Source organism: Monodelphis domestica, chromosome 3 (genome assembly GCF_027887165.1).
Source record: "Monodelphis domestica isolate mMonDom1 chromosome 3, mMonDom1.pri, whole genome shotgun sequence".
NCBI lineage: Eukaryota > Metazoa > Chordata > Mammalia > Didelphimorphia > Didelphidae > Monodelphis > Monodelphis domestica.
The window spans coordinates 274,390,513-274,406,964 of NC_077229.1; the positions used below are offsets into that span (position 1 = coordinate 274,390,513).

A 16,452-nucleotide genomic window follows, 5' to 3' on the forward strand; every position below is an offset into this window, starting at 1 on the left:
TTTCTCTTCATTTTTACCCTACTTTTGGAATACCATATTTTTTTAAATTTATTTTCAGTTCCAAATACTATATTCCTCCCTTCTCCCCCCACTAAGAAGGCAAGAAAAAAAACCCATTAGAAATATTTAGGTAGACATGGAAAAGAAATTTATGCTGTAGCCAAGTTCCTCCCCTCCACCCCCCCACCCCCAAAATAAGGCAAGAAATATAAGAAAATATGCTTTAATTTGTACTCTTGTACCTCAGTTCTCTTTCTGGAACCCTTTGGAATTCTGTTTGGTAATTGTGTTGATCAGTTACTCAGGCCTTCAGATTTGATTATCTTGATTTATTCTAAATTGTTCTCTTGGTTCTGCTCACTTTGCATTACTTCATAAAAGCCTTCCATGTTTTTTTTAAAAAGCCATTCCTTCATCATTTCCTAGAGCACAACAGTACTTCATTACATTAATAACACCGTTTTTTAAAAAAACCCTTACCTTCCATCTTAGAATCAATAGTGTATATTGGTTCCAAGGCAGAAGAGTGGTAAGGGCTATGGGGGTTAAGTGACTTGCCCAGGATCACACAGTTAGAAAGTATCTTGAGGCCAGATTTGAACCTAGGACCTCCCATCTCAAGGCCTGGCTCTTAATCCACTGAACCACCCAGCTGTCCCCAATATACAATTTTATTTCCTAAGAATTTCTCTATCTTTTGTTTGATCATGATCTTCCTTATCCATTAATCTGATAGATTATGTCTTCCTGGCATCACTAATTTGCCTATAACATCATACTTTATGTCTCAATCATGTACTCATTTTGAACTTTTTTTCATATATGTTTTGAGATGTTGGGATTTTCCTAGTTTTTGCCAAACTACTTTCCAATTTTCCCAACAATTTTTGTCAGTAAGATCTTTCTCCAGTACCTGGGATCTTTGGGTTTATCAAACACTAAGTAACTGTACTTGTTTCTGTATATTATGTGCCTTATTAACTTGAGTAGTATTATCATTTTTTATTATATTAGCTTGGCCTACCCATGAGCAATTACTATTTCTCCAGTTATTTATATCTGTCTTTATTTGTGTGAAGAGTTTTATAATTGTGTTCTTATCGTTCCTGTGTGTGTGTTGGCAGATAAATCTCTAAGTATTTTATACTATCTGTAGTTATTTAAATGCATTTTCTCAGGGGCAGCTGGGTGGCTCAGTGGATTGAGAGCCAGGCCTAGAGATGGGAGGTCCTAGGTTCAAATCTAGCCTTAGACACTTCCCAGCTGTGTGACCCTGGGCAAGTCACTTAACCCCCATTGCCTAGCCCTTACCACTCTTCTGACTTGGAGCCAATTCACAGTATTGACTCCAAGATGGAAGGTAAGGGCTTAAAAAAAAATAAATAAAATAAATACATTTTCTCTGTCTACCTGTTCCTGCTGGGTTTTGTTGATAATATATAGAAATGTTTGTTTGTTTTTTGGTTTGGTTTTTTTGGTGGGTTTATTTTCCATCCCACAGCTTTGCTCAAGTTGTTAATTATTTTGACTAATTTTTTCATTTGACTCCTTAGGGTTCTTTGTATAAACCATCATATACTGTAAAAAGTGATCATTTTATTTTTTCTTTACCTACCTTCAGTATCTTTTTTTAATCTAATTGTTATAGCCAGCATTTCTAGTACAATATTGAATAAGAAAGACTTGTAGTTCATCCCCGTTACAGATAACACTTGCTCTTTCTTGGTTGTAGATTGATAATACTTAATTTTTTAAGGAAAGCTCCATTTATTCTCATATTTTCTAGTGTTTTTAACAATAAGGAGTATCATATTTTGTCAGAAGTTTTTTCTACATTTCTTATAATAACTATATTACTTCTATTGGGTTTTTTTGGGGGGACTGATAAGTTTAATTATGTTCATGGTTTTCCTAACATTAACCAACTCTTCATATAAACCTACACTGATAATAGTATGTGATTTTTTTCAAAAATTTGTCATAATCTCCTTGCTACTATTTCATTAAAAAAATTTTTATATCAATCAGACAAATTGCGTTATAGTTTTCTTTTTCTGTTTTGTCTCTCCCTGCTATAGGTATCAAGAAGGAATTTATAGTATTCATATTTTTCAAACAATTATGATATTGAAAGTAATGTTCTTTAAATGTTTTCTAGAATTCACTTACAAATATATCTGGTCATAGGTTTTTTTTTTCCCCCATTAGGAAATTCATGTATGATATGTTCTGCTGTTTTCATTTCATCTTGTTTACTTTTCCTAAGATTTAATTTTTTTAATATTTTAAGTATTCCATTTATCCTATCAATCTGGATGAACTGTGTTTTTTAAAAATATTCATCCATTGATTGTCAGTTTTATTGGCATAAGATTGGACAAAATAGTTCCTAGTGAATGTTTTTATTTTACTTTTATTGGTTATAAATTCACCCTTTTAATATTTTTTATTTTAAACCTTTGCCTTTCATCTTAGAATCAATACTGTGTATTAGTTCTAAAACAGAATAGCATTAAGGACTAGACAATAGCATTAAGGGACTTGCCCAGGGTCAAACAGAAAATGTCCAAAGTCAGATTTTAACACAAGACTTCTCATCTCCAGGCCTGGATCTCAACTCACTGAGCCACCCACCTACCTCCACTTTTTTTATTTTTTGATACTGGTAATTTCATTATCTTTACTTTGGGGGAAAAAATCAAATTAACCAGTTTGCCTTTTTTTAACTAATAATTTTGTCCATCTCTCCTTTGAGCATCATGATTTCTATATTAGTGGTTAACTGAGGGGAGAGTTAATTTGTTGCTTTTTAAATTTTATTAATTTCATGACCAATTGATCAATCGTTTTTTCTCTTTCAAGAGTTATAAAATTTCTTTTAAGTATTGCTTTATTGTATCATACAAATATTGGTACAATAGGACCTCATTTTATGCAAACTCAACATACTCAAATTCAAGGCATAAAAATACATAAAATATTATGTGTTAAATCCACACCTTTTCTCCAAGCAGTATAGTCTCAAAGAAGTTCAAGAAATCAGTCATTCATTCTTGCTCTGATAAGCGTAAATGTGAGTCATGCTTTTTTTTGTCCCAAATATTAACTCTTATATCAGTTTTTGTCTGGAATTCTTGCTTGTAACAAGCTATATATATGTCAAGGCAAAGCTTCTATTTTTTCACTAATGTTATTTAGTTATTAATAATGGCCCCAAAGTAGAAGAGTAGTGATGCTGGTAACTGATAAGCCTAAGAAAAGTTGCAGAGTACCTAAGTATATTTATATAAGAAATACTTATTGAATAATGGAGTCTGTTATTATGCACAATTTTCAACTTGGGCGAAGAGTTTTAGAATGTATTGGTTGCATAAAATGAGGTTCTACTATGTGTTGTCTTATTTTTGTCATCTTTTAGTGTTTCTATGATTTGTTTTTTAACCCCATCCATTCTTAGGATTAAGTATTTAGTTTCTAATTTAGTTATTCTATATTTTAAGGCCTTTTATTAGATATAATTTTATTACATTATGGTCAGAAAAATATGCACTTAATATTTCTAATGTTCTACATTTGTCTGTGAGATTTTTGCCACAGTGAATTTTTTAACAGTGCCAGACACAGCTGAGAAATTTAGGTATTTCAATTTGCATTACACAAATTCAGCTGAGGCAGAGGGATCCAGCATTAGACTAATAGGGAGCTCTGGTTCTTGGCAGGGGTCCTCTGTTCCAGGCACCGAAGCTGCTTTGGCACTGGATGTCACAGAGCCTTGCTAGAGGAGGGGACCATATAGAGCCCTGTGAGAAGAGGGCAGGGTCTACAGAATGATCCACTTACATTGAGAACTGACTGTATTCTTTATTTCCATTCAATATTCTCCAGAATTATAGCATATCTAATTTTTCCAAGATTCTCTTTAACTCCTTACCTTTTTTATTATTTACTTTATGATTAGCTTCATCTAGGCTTGAAAGGGGGGGTAAATTAAAGCCTTCTACTATTATAGTTTTACTTTTTATTTCTTCTGATAACTCATTTAACTTTTAAGAATTTAGATGCTATGCCATTTGATGAATATGTGTTCGGTATTGATATTAACTTGTCTATGGTACTTTTTAGTAAAATATAATTTCCCTCTTTATTTCTTTTAATTAGTACTATTTTTACTTATTCTCTGAGATCATGATTGCCATCCCTATCTTTTTTACTTCATGTGAAACATAATAGATTCTGTTCCAGTCTCTTACTTTTTTAACTCTATGTATATCCTATTTAAACATACTTCTTGTAAGCATCATATTTTTGGATTTTCCTTTCTAATCTGTCTTGATGCCCAATTCCATTGCATAGGTGAATTTGTCCTGTTTCCATTCACTGTTATGAAAACTAAGTGGATTTTCCTCCATTCTATTCTCTTGTACTTATTCTTTTCCTTTTTCCTCTTTCCTCTCTTTATTAATCTTCTTGTTTCTTACCACTGTGTCTCTTGATTGATCTTTGCTCCATTTTAGTACCCCATCCCATCCCATTATTCTTCTAACTCCTTTCCCTCTTACTTCTCTATTGGATAAGATGAATTTCTGTACCCAGTTGTGTGTATTCTTCCCAGAAACAATTGAAACAATTCAGATGAGATTGAAGATTAAGTGTTGCCTTCTCCACCCCATTGCCCCTTCCCTTGTATAAATTCATCCTTCCACTCCCCATTGTTGCAGAGCAAGTCATTTATTAGAAGCTTCCTATAGTAAAGAAATCATAGATATTATCTAAAAACAAATATATATGTATGTCTGATTTTTTTTGGAAACACATATTTACATGTTTGTCTTCACCTTAGTCCATTAGTGCAGAGACTCTTTCATTTCTGTCTTTGTATTTTCAGCACCTACCATATAGTTGATGCTTAATCATTACTTATAAAATGATTGATTTAACCTCTCTGAACCTCAAACTGTTCTCTAAGACACCTCTTACATTAGAAATTAGTTGCATTATGCATCAGGGAAAAAAGTTCCCCTATTTGACAAAATTTTGATGTTTGATAATATAAAGTTGGCAACTTTATTAAGTTTATTAGGTTAAACTGTCTTGTTTTGGTTAGGGGGAAAAAAGTATTTCCCATTCAAAAAAGGTCTTCAAGAGCTAAGTAGATGATTTAATTTTTAGTTAAGTTTCTACTTTAGTTAATTTATTCCTTTAGAGTCATCTTAAGTCATTAAAGTTTTATAGAGTGTTTAAGAATATAGTAGAGTAAGCTTATAAAGGCTATAAAATTATTCTGCCAAGGTCTTTAAAAGGTTATATGTAGTTTTGCTAAATGTCTAAATATTTATTCTGAAATTTGTTGCCACCTCTTTAAAAGGCTTACTCTTGTGATAATATTTTGCAAGGGCATCTGCACTAGACAGAAAATCAGGAGACTTAGATCTTCTTCTTGGCTCTGCCATTGCTATCTTTGTGATTTTGGACAAATCTCTTAATTTCTTTGGTAATGATTAACTTTAAAGCAGTGGTGTGTAGGGAATAAAATGACCTCTAAAATTCCGTGGTTTATACTGAAATCTTAGACTAAAAGGCAAATCATTGAACCAATCAATAATACAGTAATGTTTATATTATTTGAGGATCTCATGAAATAATATACTCTGAAAGCCTATAGAAGATCAGCTCTTGTTATCCCGTTGTCATTGTTATTTCTGTTAAGGAACTCTTAAGTACTTTACTAAATATTTTTTAAAAAGAAAGAAAAAAAAACAGTGCTAATAAGCTATCCAAAGAAAAAAATTTAAGAGACAATGATTTCATTGAGAATAGGGTACTCTCTCCACCAGTGCAAATAACAACCTATCTAATTCCATGGGTAGATTGTTTTTGCAAGTTGTGTTGAGAAACCATTCATTACTGATGACCCGATTTCAGTTGAGTTTCTGAGTTTGGCTAGATTGGTTCTCTAGTGAAAGACACATAGAATATTATAAGACATATATCTAAAGTCTTTCCAGCTTGGTAGGTGTTCCCTCCTTGCCATATCCTTGGGGAAACCAACTCAATCCAAATATGTATTTTAATAAATCATTAAGACAACCCAAATGAACTGTATATAATTCTTACGTGTGCAAGTATTTTTATTGATCTTGAAATTCATTTTAAGGTTCATTTGTAATTAATTGTACAAATAGATGGTTTTCTGTCACATCTTTTTTTTTTTGTACCTTCAAATGAAGTAGAACAAATTGGCAGGGGAACTCTTGAAGTTTAATATGTTTACTAGCCATGAGTAGTTTTAATCACAAAGAAGAAGCTTCTTGAACCCTATTCTTAGGATCAGACTTTATATGATTTTCTTCTCCAAGCAGTGTGATTACAGTATTCTACTCCCCATCCCCTTGCACTGTTCCTATTTTATCTTCTACTCTTAGGTAGCTAGGTGGTACAGTGGATATCTTAGAGTTTAGGGTTAGAGTTCTTAGAGTTAGGAAGACCTGAATTTAAATCTGGCCTCAGATACTTATTATTATTAGCTAGGGTACCTCAGGCAAATCACTTCACCCTGTTTGCCTTAGTTTCTGTCATCTGTAAAATGAGCTGGAGAAGGAAATAGCAAAATACTCCAGTGTCTTTGCCAAGAAAATCCCAAATGGGTTCACAAAGGATCAAACACAACTGAACAACAAAAATAATAAAAACTAAGATAGCATTAGTAGGAACAAGTGATAGATGAGTGACTAAAAAGTTAAGCTTCATTTATACAAACAGGAGAAATTATATATTTTTGATACTGATTTAGATGTGATTCCCAAGGTCCATGATAGGAATGTAACATGTCTTGGCTTAAAATCTGTGTTAGTACAACTAAGGCATTTTGTTTTTCTCTGCTTATTTTGACCAAAAAAAACCTGCTTCTCTGGCCTGCCTCTATTGGATTTTCCAATTAAGCACAGTCTGTGGTATAGGAACAAGAGGTTCCACAGGTTAACTTACATTAACACATGGTATTTTTATATCCTTTTTAGCATACTATACCTTTAAAAAATGTTTTTTTTTAATTTAGAATATTTTTCTATGGTTCCATGATTCATGATTCTCCCCCCTTCTCTTGGCCCTTCTCTTTCCTCCCCCCTCCCAAAGCTGACAAGCAGTTCCACTGGGTTATACATGTATCATTGTTCAAAATTATTTCCATGTTATTCACATTTGCAGTAGATTGATCTTTTATATCAAAACCCTAATTAGATCCCTATTAAACTACATGATTGATCATATGTTTTTCTTCTGCATTTCTGGTTCCACAGTTCTTTCTCTGGATGTGGATAGCATTCTTTCTCATAAGTTCCTCTAGATTGTCCTGGGTCATTGCATTGCTGCTAGTAGAGAAGTCCATTACATTTGATTGTGCCATAATGTATGTGTACAATGTTCTCCTTTCACTCTGCATCAAATCCTGGAAGTCTTTCCAGTTCACATGGAATTCCTCCAATTCATTATTCCTTTGAGCACAATAGTATTCCATCACCATCCAATACCACAATTTGTTCAACCATTCCCCAATCGAGGGACACCCCCTCATTTTCCAATTTTTTGCTATCACAAAGAATATGGCTATAAATATTTTTGTACAAATCTTTTTCCTTATTATCTCTTTAGGGTACAAATCCAGCAGTGGTATGACTGGATCAAAGGGTAGGCAGTCTTTTAAAGCCCTTTGGGCACATCATACTATACTTTTAAGATATTTCAGGAAAACAGTTCTATTAAAACATTCTATTAAAACAGAAATTACTCACTTTTTAAAGGCAAATTAACCAGACAACAGAATACTATTTAACATTCAGAATTGTAGAATTTAGTAAAGTTATTGATGGATGCCTCAAAAGGCTTCTTTTTCTACTTAAGCATTCTAATTTATTTCCAAGTTGTAGCTTATTCACAAAAATCAAGTCCATTATTGTTCTTAATGCATTAATCCCAAGTTAGGAACTATTGCAAAAATTCTGATGATGAAGATTTAATTGAAATATCAAGCGTTTTAGACAAATGCTTCAAATCATCCATCTATCAGTAAAAGTTTAGCAGCATCTTGGTTGAAGATTAGTAAAGAGATACTGTAATCTTATATTTATTTTATGAACTAAATGATAGAAGTGATTTACTAAAGGATAAGAATATGCATGTCCTTTATAGTAGCTTAAGGACTATGTTATGTTTTACTTAGCTTGCTAAAATATAATTTAAATTTGATTCCATAGTGAGATGGAGAACCTGTACTATGTAGCCTATTTTGGTATCTTCACCATTTTAAAAGAACACAAATCCACCCTAATCCAAAAGTCAGAGACTATCATTACCTTACTTCAAGTACCTTGCTTTAAAACAACGACAAACCAAACATTTCCAATTTGTTATGTTCTGAATTGAGATAGTACATGATTCTTACCTCACTTCCCTACTAGCCATAGTTATTTTCTATTTGCTCAGTACCCAGATATTTGTAAATTTCCTCCAATAATACAAATCCAAACACATGCCCTACATAAAGGTTTCAAATGAATAATCATTCATCAAAAGACTTCCTTTTTTAAAACCATATATTATTATATGACATTCATTGTGGTCTCTTAAGATCATTAATTTAGAATTTGAAAGGTAGAGGAAAATGTATTCAAATTCAATTCAGTAGACATTAAATGCCAACCAGGTGCAAGACATTGTTCTAGACGCAGATCGTTGCTTTGCTCAAGTGACAGTCCCTCAGCCCAAGAAACTTGTATTCTCTAGTAGGGTAGAGTGTGGATTGAAAGAAATAATGTATATACACAAATAAGTACTATACAAGAAAACTTGAGATAAAAAAAAAAAGCACCAATAATCAGTGGGAAAGCCATAAAAGACTATTTCATGAAAGAAAGAGGAAGTACCTATGCTGAATTTTGAAGAAGGAAGGAAGGTAAAGATTTTGAGAAGTGGAGATGAGACAGGACTACAGCTGTGGGAAACAACTTGCACAAATGCACAGTGAGTGAAAGATGGCCTGTTCATTTCAGAGAACTGCTAACCAACTAGTTTGGCTTTAAGAGAGTTTATGCAGGGATATGATGAAGTAAGGCTAGAAGAATAGGTGAGAACTAAATGATAGATCATTAATGCCAAATTATAAGGAGATTGTGTTTTATCTTCTAGGTAAATAGCCCCTGAAGGTTTTTGACCCTGGGTAGAGCATGATCAGATTCATGCTTTAGGAAAGTTATTTTGATAGCTGGGCAGAAGATGGATTGAGAGGGAAATAATGAAAGCAATGAGACCAAAAAGGAAGTTATCTATCAAGGCAAGAGGGTTGAGGACATGAATAAGGATGATGGCTATGTCAATAGAAAGCACTATATCTAACAGATAGTACAGAAGTAAAGTGAACAAAACTTGGCAGCTTATTGGTTATGGGAAATGAGGGAAAGGGAAGAGTCAAGGATTTCCCCAAGGTTATTAGAAGCTCTGGAAGTATCATTTCCTCCCAGGCAACAGACCTTGCTTCTAGCTTGGCCCTCAAAGCCATTGCCTAGGGTAGATGGACCTTGCTATAATCAACATCAGCTGCTGCCAGCTGGTAAGCAAACCATTTTAGCCAAAGCAGTTTCTCACCAGAAGAAAAAACAATAGGAAATATGTAAGAAATAGATTTAGAGAGTAAAAATAGCAGCCAACATTTATCCTAAGAGTTTTATTGGAAAAAATATACAGTATTCTTTATTTTCTGGAATGAACCAAACAAAGATTAAGACAAAAAAGGACAACGTTTCATAGTGATTTATTCTCATCAGTAACAGTAATGATGGAAAAGCACAAGGAGCTGTAACATACATTGATGGAGATAGTCTTCACATCCATGAAATCATGATTCCATTAAAGCAATTTCTATTTCATTAATATTTTTCTATTTTATTAATTATTTTTATTTTTATTAATGATATGAGATGAAACATGCATTTAGCATTTTCCCATTATATAATTCATATTTATATGTTGGAATTCAAAGGGAAGTATTAATAAAGTGGTTGAACATTTTTCACATCTTTATCAAGAAGGTTCTCTGAGAGTGGAGAGAATGCTGAGAAAAACTATGGTGATATTAAAAAGCAAAATACATTAATAGAAACTTTATTTTTAAAATTATATAAAAATGACATTTAACATAATTTTTCATAGAGAAAACTGTATTTTTATTTATCACACACTAAGTCATAAGTAGTGGCTTTTGAAACACTTAAAGACTTAGTTAACTCTAAAAGATAAATTAGGACCCATCTCAGAAATCTTTTAAAAAATAGAAAATTTAATTAGAAAAACTTAACTTTAAAAATTTTAGAAGCATTTTATTTTGGCAATATTTTATGAGTTGCACAAGTTTCAAAACTAAAAAGATACTTTCTGTCTCATTCAATACATGTATATTACTCTCCCCCAAAAGGAAGGAAATAAGATTGAGGTTCAGTCATAATCAGTTTTCCCCTAGTAGTACTATCTGTTATCTAGAATTTAGCAGTCATTTTCTTTCTTTTTTGAAAATTTTATTTAATTAGTCAATTTAGAACATTTTTCCTTGGTTACAGGAATCATATTCTTTGCCTCCCCTCCTCCCATCCCTTCCTGTGGCTGATGCACAATTCCACAGGGTTTTATATGTGTCATTGATCAAAACCTATTTCCATATTGTTGATGTTTGTACTAGGGTGATCATTTAGAGTCAACATCCCTAATCATATTCCCCTTGACCCATGTGATCAAGCAGTTGTTTTTCTTCTGTGCTTCTACTCCCACAGTTTTTCCTCTGAATATGGATAGTGTTCTTTCTCATAAATCCCTCCGAATTGTTCTGGATCACTGCATTGCTACGAATGGAGAACTCCATTACATTTAATTGTACCATAGTGTATCAGTCTCTGTATATAATGTTCTCTTGGTTCTGCTCCTCTGACTCTGCATCAATTCCTTGAGGTCATTCCATTTCTCATGGAATTCCTCCAGTTCATTATTCCTTTGAGCACAATAGTATTCTTAGCAGTCTTTCTTATATGTTCAAAAAACTATCCTGTGATCAGTTTTGTTCTCATTATTTTATTTTAGAATTGGATTTCTTTAGTGGGGAAAATAATAACTAACATTTATATCCTTCGGATATAAAGAAAAAGCAAAAATATTTTCTGCCTTAAATTAATTGCCTCCTGTAATTAGTTTACATTCTAATGAAATTTAGGTTTATCTAGGGTCATTTTATCCCCGCTTAAGATTTTTACAAGAAATAGATTCCTTCAACTTTTTAAGATTAATTTCACTGCTTATTTAGTTCCATTCACTTAAAATCATCTTTGCTTGTATCTTGTGCTATCACTTGAAACTCAATACATTAAAAAATGAATTCTTTGTCATTTTGTTGTAATAGTCCCTTCCCCATTTCTTCTCTTAGTTATTCCATCTTTTTCTTGGTATTCTAGAGCTGTATTCTCCAAATTCTTGATTTGTACAATATTAGTCTGTACTATTTGAGCATGCATTCCTATATAAATATAGATATAAACATTTAGTTATTTAGAAGTTATGTCAATGTACCATGGTATTCATAATTATATACACTATAAAAGTCACAGAAAATATAAATTTTTTAAAAGATGAGATAAGGATTAAACAGTAAATGAACAGAGAGTCATTAGCTTCTGTTTGATTCTGTTTTTCAGAAATTATTTTCTTAGGTAAGATTTTGTTCTTGTTCAAAACTGCAGATTCTCTTTTCATACTTTTTTTTTACTATAACTCTCATTTCTTTTCCCATTTTTCCCTATAGTATCATTGTTTGCTTTGTGAAACCATTTTTTAGTCCTTTTAAAAACTTCCAGAAATTCTTTTTGGACTTGCCTTCTTTATAGTTTTCTTTTAGGCTTTGCTTATAGATGTTTTTGAGTCATTCTCTTAGTTTTTGCACCTTAAGTTTCTCTGTTACCATAAGAACTTTATGATAGGATTCTTTGTTTTCATTGTTATTTTTTTTCAGACTTCTTCACTTTGAATTTGATTTTTCAAGTGGGTTCTGCAGACTACTGGGAGTAACCTAGACCATGCTTTTTCATCCTTCTGTTACTGGAGTCTTTTTGCTAGTATTCTATTTAAGATTTTTGCATCTATGTTCATTAAGGAGATTGGTCTGTAGTTTTCTTTCTGTTTTTGATCTACCTGACTTTGGAATCAGTACCATATTTGTGTCATAAAGGGAATTTGGTAGAACTCCTTCTTTGCTTATTATGTCGAATAGTTTGGATAGTGTTGAGATTAGTTGTTCTTTGAATGTTTGATAGAATTCCAAAGTTTATTTGGAAGAACAAAAAATCAAGAATATAAAGGAAAATCATTTTTAAAGATGCAAAGGAAGGTGGCCTAGCAGTACCAGATCTTAAAAAAAAATCACTATAAAGCAGTGATCATCAAAACCATATGGTACTGGCTAAGAAACAGAAGGGAGGATCAGTGTAATAGACTTGAGTAAGTGACCTTAGTAAGACAGTCTATGATAAAAAGATCCCAGCTTTAGGGACAAAAATCCACAATTTGACAAAAACTACTGGGAAAATTGGAAAACAGTATGAGAGAGATTAGGTTTAGATCAACATCTCACACCCCCCAACAAGATAAACTCAGAATGGGTGAATGACTTGAACATAAAGAAGGAAACAATAAGTAAATTAGGTGAACACAGAATAGTATACTTGTCAGATCTTTGAGAAAGGAAAGATTTTAAGATCAAGCAAGTGTTAGAAAAAATTACAAAATGCAAAATAATTTTGATTACATTAAATTAGAAAGTTTTTGTAAAAACAAAACCAGTGCAATCAAAATTAGAAGGGAAGCAACAAATTGGGAAACAATCTCTATAACAAAGATGTCTGACAGAGGTCTAATCACTCAAATTTATAAGGAGCTAAATCAATTGTACAAAAAATCAATCCATTCCCCAATTGATAAATGGGCAAGGGACATGAATAGGCAATTTTCAGATAAAGAAATCAAAATTATTAATAAGCACATGAAAAAGTGTTCTAAATCTCTTATATTCAGAGAAATGCAAATCAAAACAACTCTGAGGTATAACTTCACACCTAGCAGATTGGCTAACATGACAGCAAAGGAAAGTAGTGAATGCTGGAGGGGATGTGGCAAAATTGGGACATTAATGCATTGCTGGTGGAGTTGTGAATTGATCCAACCATTCTGGAAAGCAATTTGGAACTATGCCCAAAGGTCTCTAAAAGACTGCCTGCCCTTTGATCCAGCCATAGCACTGCTGAGTTTGTACCCTGAAGAGATAATAAGGAAAAAGACTTGTACAAGAATATTCATAGCCATGCTGTTTGTGGTGGCAAGAAATTGGAAAATGAGGGGATGCCCTTCAATCAGGGAATGGCTGAACAAATTGTGATATCTGTTGGTGTTGGAATACTATTGTGCTCAAAGGAATAATGAACTGGAGGAATTCCGTGGACACTGGAACAACCTCCAGGAAGTGATGCAGAGTGAGAGGAACAGAACCAGGAGAACATTGTACACAGAGATGGATATACTGTGGTACAATCAAATGTGATAGGCTTCTCCATTAGTGGCAATGCAGTGATCCTGAACAACTCTAAGGGATTTATGAGAAAGAACACCATCCACATTCAGAGGAAAAACTGTGGGTGCAGAAACAAAGAAGAAAAACAACTGCTTGATCAGATGGGTTGATGGGCCTATGATTGGGACAGTAGACTCTAAAAGATCACCCTAGTGCAAATATTAATAATATGGAAATAGGTCTTGATCAATGATACATGTTAAACCCATTGGAATTACACATCAGATAAGGGAAAGGACATGAATCTTGTAACCATGGAGAAATACTCTAAATCATCTAATTAAATAAAAATTTCAAAATAAAAAACAAAGTATTTTGTTAATCAAAAAAAAAATAATAAAGATACTGGGGTGATTTCCTATTTCCTTCTCCAATGGATTAAGACAAACAAAATTTAAGTGACTTGCCCAATGTTACACAACTAGTGTCTGAGACTGGTCTTAAATTCAAGTCTTCTTGACTCTGGGCCCAGCACTCAATGTACTGAAGAGCCTCTAGTTTTATTTTGCATTAAACCTATTATCTTGTGTTCTAAATGATTTCTAGGCTTATGAGGGAGTTGTACCAAATTATCTTACAATTATAACTATCTTATCTGGTGTATTTATATGAGGTAATGCTACGTGACTCTACTGAAACATGCATTAAACAAATATTTCATGGAATCTTTCTCGAATGATAGAAAATTGCTATTTCGATTTGTAAACATAACATTCTAATGTATGTCAAGGAAAAAGAGAAACTAATGGTTCCTAACTTGAAACAGAAGATTAAATTGAACCAACTGATGAAGGTAATATTTAGAGATACCTTGATCTCCTTAAGGCAAGGCACATTAAGCAGATCTGTTAAAAAAAAAAAAGTTGTGTCTATGTGTACAAGAAACTATCATCCTTAAATCAAAACTTCAAAAGTAAAAATAGATTTAAAGCAATTAGCACTTATGTAGTAACCATTTTCATTCAGTATACATTTAGAACCTTAAGATGGAAAATGAGATTTTGGAAATATCCTAATAAAACTTGATAATATGTTAATGAACTATGATCCCTTCACACTATTGCAAATATAGAAAGATTAATATTTTTCTCATAAAAAAGTAAGATAATTCAGTCAATTAACTAGCATTTACTAGTCTCCATGCTAGGTGCAGGGGATTCTAAAATAATAGAAATTTAATTTCCAGAGGGAAAGGCAACATTTGCATAGATATGTGTATAAAGACTGAACACAAAATAAAAAACATGAAGGACTTTAGGGAGGGAGGAAGACCTTCATGCCTGGGAGAATCAGCAAATGCTTCCTGTAGGGATTAGTGTTTGATCTAAATCATAACTCATAGATAAAAGTATTTGTGAAGGCCAGCAAAAAGGTCAAAATTAGTACAAACAATGAATCCTCTAAAGTGGTTACATTATTCAAATGTACATTATATATTTCAGCTTGACTGGAACCAATTATTTTATATAATAGCATAATTTCAATAGATATGCATGTGACCATTTCAGAGGATTAGTTATTCACTGTAATCTCAATTCAGCTGTACCATAAAATGAATGAGGAAGCTGAAAAGGTAATTGGGACCAGGTTGGGAAGAACTTTAATAGCAAATTGAATTTTTATATTTGATCATAGAGGCTATATAACAATTAGTGAGTTTTCCACTGGGGGGGGGGGAATATGGTGTCAGGTCTTTGTGAAGAAAAGTAACATTGGCATCTGTATGAATGATGGATTAGAATGGGAAGAGATGTAGGGCAAGAGACTTCTAACTAGAGAGGCCAAACAAGGCCTGAATAGAAGGCGGCGTGGTCTAGGAATAGTGAAACAGGTATTAGATCTAAGACATGGAGGATTGATTTCTTCCGAACTTTTGAAAATACTTTTGTAACCTTTGAACAGTTGCAAATGCTGGCAATGAGTACTCATCACTGTAGTTGTCAAATATAAATGAAAATTATTACCTCCAAATGGAGCCTATAAAGTGACTAAGATCTAAAAATGAAATCAAAAGCCTCACTGTGGGTAACATCTACACAAATGAATTTTTAATTTTATGTGTTGTCTCCGTCATTTAGATTTGGAGCTTCTTGGGAGTTTCCCCAGCAATTATTATAGTTCTTGGCACTGGCAAAGGAAAGCACTTAATAAATGCCTGTTCATTCATTCATTCAGCAAAGAAGTATCAAGAAAATTACTGGTCATGATCTCTTTTTGGAAATGGTAGTAGAAATAATGCAGAAATTTAAAAGAAATAATGGTTCACTGGAATTATGTTTAGAATGTGGCCATTGGAATTATGTAAGATGTATCCTTAAGGACCCCAAATTTGGGGCAGAATATGTAGACCAGACCCCCGGGTGCTTTTTCTGTGGTTTGAGTGATAAGGGAAAAAGCTTATTCTTTTTATTTGATGAGAAAGTAGGTAAGTTTGGTTTTTAGAGAGCTGACACTTAATGAAATGATAGGTACTAAAAATATAAGGGTTTACCTTCTCTTTAAATTCTTTAATTTTCATGTTATATACTGAAGTCTTTCTGCAATACTGGTCTTGGAATTTCATGGAAACAACTTTCTATAGGTAAAATAAGAGACTTTTCTTCAATATAGAAAGCTTCTTGATAAAATCTGAAATGGACTAAGCTTATAGAATAAACCACCCCAAATTCAAGGTTCTAATATATGTAGGAGATATTTAAGGACTTTATTGTTGTTGTTATTGTTACTTTAGACCTGTGCTTTCAGTGGTGTGACAAATTGCTTCCTCTGGAAGATACAACTAATCTATAATTTAGAGCCTG

The 16,452-nt window shown here is 32.8% G+C and overlaps 1 protein-coding gene across 10 annotated transcripts in view; it reads left to right on the forward strand.

Moving 5' to 3' along the window:
• RBBP8 (RB binding protein 8, endonuclease) overlaps positions 1-16,452 on the forward strand; it is a 112,851-nt gene that overhangs the window by 47,123 nt on the left and 49,276 nt on the right. The window lies entirely within an intron of this gene.